At 41.5% G+C, this 9087-nt stretch overlaps 1 non-coding gene across 1 annotated transcript; it reads left to right on the forward strand.

The window, feature by feature from the left end:
- The first annotated feature begins 802 nt into the window (after window positions 1-802).
- Window positions 803-874, forward strand: TRNAE-UUC. Its single transcript has one exon. It is a non-coding gene; the product is annotated as a tRNA-Glu (tRNA).
- Window positions 875-9087: the final 8213 nt, after the last annotated feature.

Here is a 9087-nt window from a genome sequence, read left to right on the forward strand (position 1 = left end):
AGGTTGAGATTTGTTTCAAATGGTTTTTGTCCACGGGGTTCCTCTCCAACTAATGGCCTATTCATAGCAAGTTCTCATTTTTATATTGCAGTGTTTGTCTTATTATAAATCATGTGTAATTTATACAATACCAGTCTTTTATATGTTTATCTCCCAGTGTCCGTGGTTTGTTTTTTTACTCCCCTCTCCCCCCGCCCCCTCCCCTGCCCGTGTGAGTTGCTTACATAGTGCAGTGTGTGGATTTTTCCTTTACGGTCCTAGGAGTTTTGTTCTGATTTTAATACTGTAAGATCATTCGTAAACAAGACTGTAAAACCAGTAGTCTCCCAAGGCTTTTTTGCCCAAAACGTTCCCCCACGGGTTATTCGGGGTAAGCAGACGTCTAAATGCAAAATTCCTATGACCTAAAGCCTCACGATTGGGAAAATCTGGTCCAATAAGAGGTTACTCCCAGCATCAACCCGGGGGAACTGGGACCTGGGAAGCCAATCTCATAACGTGTTCCTTGAGCCATTCAAACCATTCTTTCCCAAATTTCACCGCCGCAGCTTTTTAACAGAGGTTTCTGGAAATTACAGCTTCCCTGGGCAGGGTGAGAGGCGGGCTGCGGTGCGCACGCGACACAGCTCAAGATCCGACCCCTGAGCATAAAGGAAGAGCACGGAACTCACCGCCGCTGCAGAATGCCTAAAAGCCACGCAGGCGCAAGAAGCTGGTGCAATAGGAGGCGGGGCCGGACGCTGAAAGCGGAAGCAGACGAGAGTGTTTCAATTTACTCACACTTCAGCTTCTCCTCGTCGCCTCCCACATGGTCTAGCGGTTAGGATTCCTGGTTTTCACCCAGGCGGCCCGGGTTCGACTCCCGGTGTGGGAACGCAGAGCTTTTTTAGAACCCTCGTAAAAAAATTTCCACAGTACGTTTGGATCCTTCTTATGTTTGGATCCTTCTTAGCAAGAATGCATTTAATGTGATTGGTGAAAGCTGTAATTTCATAGGGGGAATGATGAGGCATGAAGACCCATAATGTGGTTCTCAAGCTTGGAAAGGTTGCTTGTGTAATCAACATTGTCACTTCTGCCCATCATAAAATGTATTTAAAAAGTCATAAAAAATCATAATTAATTTTAATGGCCAAACTCTATTAGACAAAGGAATTCATTTTTTGTTCCACCTTTATTCAGATAATTTACATATAACATTGTGTAGGTTTAAAGGTGCACAACATGATTATATATATGTATATATAAGCTTCCTGAAGCTGAAGCAATACTCACTATGACTGGGATATAAAGAAGTGAGAGGTCTCTGAAAAGAAGTATAGCTTAACAGAGGTTTAACAGGGGTAGAGAGTGAAGGAAAAAAATCAAATCCATTCACTTAGCTAACTTTCACAGAACACCTTGTGGGAAAACAGAAGCATGGAATCAGCTTCTGGATAGAATCACACATTGTCGTTAGGTTGAGGTCAAATTCAAACTTTCAGAAGCAGGAAGGGCCTTGAAACCTTCTCAGTTTCTAAACCATTTCCAGGATACGAATAAAATATTTTTCTAGGAATAGGCCTACATACTTTTAATTATAATGTTAAGTCTAGATGAGTACTGGTTAAAGAACACAATGCCATCTTCTTTGAAAGTTCTGTTGTTTGAAACAGTCCTACGACATTCCCTGGGATTGATCAAATCATGTAGGCAAACTCATGCTACACCAGTTGCAGATATCTTGGGCTTGATTTGGACAATAACACCAGTAGAGAAAATATCCAGGGTCTCTGATCCATCCATAAACAAACAACATGAGTCGCAGATGGAGATAAGATTTTCATGGGGATGTTGTGCATATTCTTCTATTCATGGAGAGGCAGTGACTTCCATACCTTGATTGAATTTTATATTTTCAGTTTGTATTGGAAACAATATAAGATTTGACCATAAAAATCATTTGAGGGGTGCCTGGGTGCCTCAATTAAGCAGCCAATTCTTGATTTCAGTTCAGGTCATGATCTCAGGGTCCTGAGATCAAGCCCTGCGGGGCTCTGCGCTGGGCATGGAGCCTGCCTGAGAATCTCTTTCATCTCTCTCTCTTTCTCTCTCCTTCTGCCCCTGCCCCACCCTCCTCTCCCTCTCAAAAAAAAAAAAATTGTTTTACAAATTATTGCTTCAGACATTGTTCATTATGTGACATATGGCAATTTTTTTTTAAGATTTAATTCTGAAAAGTGTCCTCTGTAAATATCTCTCAGACCGACTGCCTCTCTCCATTCATATTCCCACTGTGCATCTCCTCAGTACCACTGGCCTTGGCCAGAACTATCTTAACAGCCTCACCCAGGGCTGGCTACAGTGATAGATATACAGGACTTTATATCTCAGAACCTTTGGAAAAAGTGGTGAAAATGTTTCACTCATTTAAGATAATCTCATCATGCTGCCCTGAGCATTATGTCCTTGTACAGAGGTGAAAAACAGGTGGAAGGCTGAGGAGAATGCATGTCGAATAGCCAAAAAGGTGGGCTGTTCCGGTCATTTTCTTATTTGCTCTTGCCTTCTTCCACATCCTTCATATTCTTCCCCTTTCTGAGAGGGCTGCATCTCTACAAACTTCATTTCCCAGACCCCCTTTCCCAGTCGATTTCTGGTTAGCTTTGGCCCAAGGGAGGTACTGGCTGAAAGACTGGAATGTGTCAAGAAAGCAGAGTCATTTTTTTCTTTAATACTTCTGATGATGTCTTTGGTAGCGGTGGGCATCCATGATGGCTGCCAGCAACTTCAGACTCCAGCAGCATGGCATCGGGTATTCCCACAGCGGCTACTGTCAGCTGTGAGCCACCAGAAGTGTCACAGTGGGCAGCAATGGACTCCACTACCCCTGGAAGTTTCCACAGAGTATAGTGAGAAGTTTCCAAAGTCGCAATGTACCTCTATTGGCAATGGCAATGCCCAGCAGTGACATGCAGAGTGGTGTCTCCGGCCTTCAGGAGCTCTTCACCAACTCTTCTTTTTTTATTCTTTCAGCCCTAAGTGAGTTGTGGTTATCTGCAATTACTAGTTTCTGAATAATCTAATGTTTTCTCTGCTGTAGCTCCTCCAGCACTTCCAAAAGTCTGTAACCAGTTCCCACTATTAAAATTCCTGCTTGAAATATTTGTTTTCTTGACTGCAGACCAATGAATACAAGTGTTGTTACTGTGTAATTGCCATCCATCTTTATCCTCTTAGCCTTACTGACTTTTTTGAGGGGAGTTGAGTGCATAACACTTATTCTATGTGTCAGGGAAAGTTCTCGGAGAAATAATATTCAGCTAAGACCTAAAGGATGAATTAGCAAGGTGAGGGGATGTGTAAATGTACATGAGTCAAGTTATTCTCAAGATCAGTCTGCTTTTTGCCCAGGTCAAGTAAATGAGTCAATAACTAAATATATGATGGGAAAACTGCATTTTTCAGGTCTCTGTTGGTGGCACTAATCTCTCTAATTCTTCTTAAGATGCAGAATTGCCTTTGGTTTACTCTTTTGGTAAGAAAGGGAACTTCCAGGGGCTACCACTTGTCTTTTCTGGCCACAGCAGTCCACATTCCAAGATTTGGGGAGCAATATGTTAATGCCGATTGCCAGGTAATACATTTGAACAGGACATAACAGAATCAGGTGCATTCACAGACCCATTAGAACAACTCTGAGATAGACTGAAGCCCAAATTTCATTTATCTCCTAAGCTCCAATGAATCCCACAAAAGTATTGAAGGACCAGGAGGAACACATAACGATAGCAACATTAATACTAGTAATTCCTACCTGCTTAACTGCAGGAAGGGATTAGTGTTCAATCAGCCAGTGTAAGTCAACAGAATGAATGGCCATAGGTCCTTTGGAGGAAGGGTCGAAGGGGGTTCTTTTTCAAGTGGAACCAGTGTACCCTTCCTTCAGGGGGACTCCAAACTATGAAATAACTTCCCTCTTGGTACCCAACCACAGGCAATACATCCCCATTGTAATGACAAGCCATGTTTCTGGTCACCAAACCTACAGTTTTTTAATTGTATATATCAAATAATACTTTAGTAAACTGCCCATCTACTTCATTGCTAGGACACTACTGCCAAAGATCCCTATTGCTCTAGCACTGCTTCCGTAACCAAGCCCACTTTTTTTCCTGGCAGCTTTGTTTCTTGGATTTTGCTACTCTGGGATTCCATGATTCCCACTGAATCAGGAACCCTTGTATTTTTTTGCAGTGGCCCTGGTTCATGGAAGACTAACACCAAGGGGTTTTCAAGCTGCTGGTGCTCTCTACACCAATGCATTTCTCAATACCTTAAAGAAGGTACTATTTTCCGGGCCTCTCTGGGGGATATAGTTGGTATACAGTTGTTTGTGTCTCATTTGATAAATTCCACTCCCAACATGACTATTTGCCTAAATCTTTAAAAATATTAGTCCATCCTGTATCATGGATGTACAGCTTTACAACCTCAATGGAGGTGGGCCACAGTTGGTCCAGGTTTCAGTTAATTAACCAAGCAAACTTGGACTTGGAGCCACTCCCAGATATTCAAACTAACCCACGGAATCCATATCCACAAGTTTAGCTCAATCCAATGTTATCTTCTGCCTCCTTGGTGTAATAATCTAAGGATTCATTTCTACATTGATTCCTCAACTTTCTTCCAATATAAATTGGCATAATCTTATAATTATTTCAATGTCTAAACTGTCTCATAATGGGTCAGACTATATACCAGACCTCCTGGCAGGCCTGGGACTGAGTTCCAGTTTTTTATCTGGAAACTTTGGAAGGTGATGAGGGTAGACTGGTATAGAATGGGCATCCCCTTGCAAGGTAACTGCCATGGTTAAAATCCATATTGAGTCCCTTGATGTACACAGTGTGGTCTGTGAACCAGCAGCATCAGCATCATCAAGGCACTTTCTAGAAATGCAGAAACTCAAGCAATATCCTAGACCTACTGAGTCAAAATGTGCATTTTTAACAAGATACTCAGGTGATTCTTATGCATATTAACATCTGAAAAGCACTGACTGAGTCTTCAAGCAAGGAAGACTAGATTCCTTAGACAGAGAGGGGGGAAGCTGCTTCCGTGGCAAGAAAAAGCTCAAGGAAACTTAGGGCTTCATAATTCTTAATTCATCTGAGCCAACTCAAATCTTCCTATTTCTTGTTTTGGGGTTCTATTTTTTTCTTAACCAATACAGTGACTTTTGCTTAAGTAATATGGAGAAGCTATGAGTCGAACTTACATTGTAATTCCACAATTGGCAGAATCAAATTATGGGCTTGATTTTCAGTTGTACCTCTTATGACTTATTTGTATAAAGGATAAGGAGTTATCTGAGGGCCATCAAATGGGATCTCTAGTTCTCTGACCATATGTTGAGTTAAGAGTTTAAAGCCCTGAGTGATTCATTTTCTTTATGTAACTCTCTTGTAGAGTCAGAAATAGCCAGCCTGCCATCACAGTAGTTGATTGTAGCAGTCTCTTGGTCTCCCAACATCTTACCTTCATTAGACCTTTTATCTCAGGTAATGCCAGGTTATAATTTAAGTAAATATCTTTCCACTACATATATGAACTACCAGTATCTTATTTTCTACTGATAATGAGGTCATTACTGCATCTATGTCCAAGGAAAGACAATCAGTCTCAAATTTTCATCTTTGTCTGTTTCCTGAAGGCACTGTTGGCTACAAGAACTGTGTAAATGGATGTCTAGTTAGACAATCAGAAAACACTTCAGGTATTCCTAATAGATGAAGGGGTAGAGGAGCAAAGAGGAAAAAGGTGGCTTTAGCAAAACTTAGGAGCATCTCATTGCTGACATTGTTGGAGCCTACTGACAATACAGTTGGAACCACCCAGACAGCTAATTCTTCAAACATTCAGCCACTTGTGTTGGTTACTGCAGAAGCATGCCACTTACTTACACATACTGCCTCAGCTGCTCGAACTACTGACACTAATGGGCAGCTCCTGTTACTACTGTTGGAAATCCCAAAGACACTGCAGCCAATCAGTCACTGTTCTTAGAGAAGAAGAAAAAAAATACCCCTTCCTCCTGTCAGTGTCTTCAACTGACTGAGCCTAATTAGCAGCCAGCTAGCCAGGTAAACTGGAACTGTATGTAAGATTTTAGACCTCTGCAATACAGAGAAGCATATGCTTACACAGGGAGAGGAATGATGGCAGCCATCTTTGAGACAGCTGTGACATCTATGAAGGTTTTAAAATATTTTCCAGGCGTAAGCCACAGTTTCTCAGCATTGTCTCCCACTGTCCTCTCTAGGCCCCGATTTCCTTTTCCCACTTTGTCTCTGAGTGCCTTGTGCAGATAGAAACACCGGCTTTATTTTCAGCCTCAGTAAAGGAAGCTTCATTTTTGTTGATAAAGCAAAATGCTTATAAAAAAACAAAAAAGCAATTTACCTTTCATTGAAGCCTGCTTTATTAAAAGGCATGACTTCTTAATGGTTCCTGAAGTCCGACCAAAACATCTTGTGGCATATAACCTAAAGTGTGAGAGTATCGGCTGTACCCATTTTCCTAATATTTATAGAAACTGCAAAAACCCTAGTTTCTCACCAGCTGATTCACTCTCAGTTTGCCTATCACACTTTCTCTTATAGTGTTATACTTGTTTTATTTTGGTTTGTTTGTTAATAAAAATAAATCATTCATGTCAATGTATTAATAAATCCTATTAATTATTTTAAAAAGGTATTAAAAACAAAACAAGAGACCCCAAATGTAGTTGGTTAGACTAAGCCCCACATCACTAAACCAATACTTAACTTAATTACAACTTTGGCTCTCTCAGAAATGGAATCTTAAAACCAGCCAATCAGGAACCACCTAATCAGCACTAGTTAGGTAACCTGCCTGACAGACCTCTGCCATAGGAAAGGAAAGTACCCTTGCACTAACCAGTCTGCTTTCTTACCTTGTACAGTGTCCTTGTCCCCACTCATTCCTGCCTATAAAAGTCTTCCATTTTGTACAGCTCTTCAGAGCTCCTTTCTGTCTGCTAGATTGGATGCTGTCCCATTCACAAGTCATTGAATAAAGCCAATAAGATCCTTAAAATTTACCCAGCTAAATTTTGTTTCTTTAATAAGAAGTTAATATTAGATCTACCTTAGGATATAAATAAGTATACAGAAAATATGCTAATAAAGAAAGGATGTAGGGGCGCCTGTGTGGCCCAGTTGGTTAAGCACCCAACTCTTGCTTCTGGCTCAGGTCATGAACTCAGGGTCATGAAATCAAACTCCAAGTTGGGCTCCACTGCTGGGTACAGAGACTGCCTAAGATTCTCTCTCTCCCTCTCTCCCTGCCACTTCCTCCCTCCCTTTCTCTAAAAAAAAAAGAAAGAAAAAGAAAGAAAGAAAGAAAGAAAGAAAGAAAGAAAGAAAGAAAGAAAGAAAAGAAAAGAAATAAAAAAAGAGAGAGAGAGAAAGGATGCAAAAGCATAAATGTTTACTGAGGGTTAAATTGTGTCCAAACTTCACACTTTGGGCTTTGACTACAAAGGAACAAAGCCCTGAGAGCACACATTCCCTTTTAGACAGGATCAGGCAGGTGGTTGGAATCCTGGTGAACATGCTCTGAGCTCTTTAATATGTCCTGGAGACACTTATTAAGCTGGTGGAGCTGAACATCTACATTGATACCTATTGCAGTGTAAGACCAAAACCTCACCCAAGATGAATGCAATGGCTATTCTAAGTGGTTAGCATAACCAGCTTTGGTAGACAGCCCAAAAGAGATGGCCTAATTCTTCCTCTCTAGGCTGTTTTTGTAAGGAGTAATTTTTAGAGGGAAAAAAAGTAAAAATATTGATAATGTGCCCCTTGATTCTTCATTCACTCACACAGGAAAAGCTGATGGTGTTTTTTGTTTTTGTTTTTGTTTTTTCCTTCTTTTCATTCGTGATCTACATCTAATCAATCACAGTGTTCTCTTAGCTCATCTAAAGAGCTCCCCAGAGATCCCCTCCTCTCCCTCCTCACTACCATAACTTTAGTTCTGAGCCCAAAACATCCCACCTAAAAGATCATCAGCCTCCCATTGTCTCTTAAACAATTGGTAGGGAGATTTTGGGTTTGGAATGATGTGAAGACTTCTCAAAATGGGATATCATGGCCAGAAACTATGACTCTTTACAAACTTAGCTGCACTTTTATCTCCTACAACTAAAGATTCCAAACATCATATAAGCATGATCAGAAGGTCCCCAGTTGGGGTGCCTGGGTGGCTCAGTCAGTTGAGCATTCGACTCTTGGTTTTGGCTCAGGTCATGATCTCAGGGTTGTGAGATAGAGCCCTGACATCCTTTGAGCTCTGTGCTCAGTGGACAGTCTGCTTAAAATTCTCTCTCTCCCTCTCCCTTTGCCCCTCCCCCCAATCATGTGTTTGCACCTCACTCTCTCTTTAAAATAAATAAATAAATCTTTAAAAAAGGATAAAAAGGTCCCTGGTTGGACCACTGGAGATAGAGTTGGCTCACCTCCTTCAGGTAGTGGGACATTTGGGACATATATGACAATTGGGCCCCTGCTGCCTCACCTTTGCCCTCTCAACCCATCCCACTCCCCTCAGCTACTGCTTCCACACAAGTTAAAGACACAGGACTGGACAATAGGATAGGCATCTTTCAGTGGTAATAATTCCCCAAGGGAGGACTGCCTGTTCAGAGGGAGGCTTTGTCCCCTGCAGGAGGCATGATCAAAGCGACTGGTAATATTTTTAAGTACTTTTTCCTGCATATGCCAGGACGCTCCCCACACTGTGCTACTGCCATCACCAACAGTAGTATCTTGCCTGCCTATGATGAGTTGGGAGGGAAAAAAATTGACAATGTTCAGTATTATGGGGGTAGTTTTTTGAATTAGACACAGAACTGCTTCTTACCACCTCCCTCTTCATTTCTCTCTTTCCATTTCTAGACTGCAGACCCAGAGAACAAGCCAGATCAGCTGAGCTGAGCTCTTGACAGATTGCTGCAGTGAACAGGGAAGTCTATTAAGCACAATGCCATTCTGGAATTGCAAAAAGCCTGGAGTCTGCAGG

Source organism: Ursus maritimus, unplaced genomic scaffold, assembly GCF_017311325.1.
Source record: "Ursus maritimus isolate PB19 unplaced genomic scaffold, ASM1731132v1 scaffold_27, whole genome shotgun sequence".
Lineage (NCBI taxonomy): Eukaryota > Metazoa > Chordata > Mammalia > Carnivora > Ursidae > Ursus > Ursus maritimus.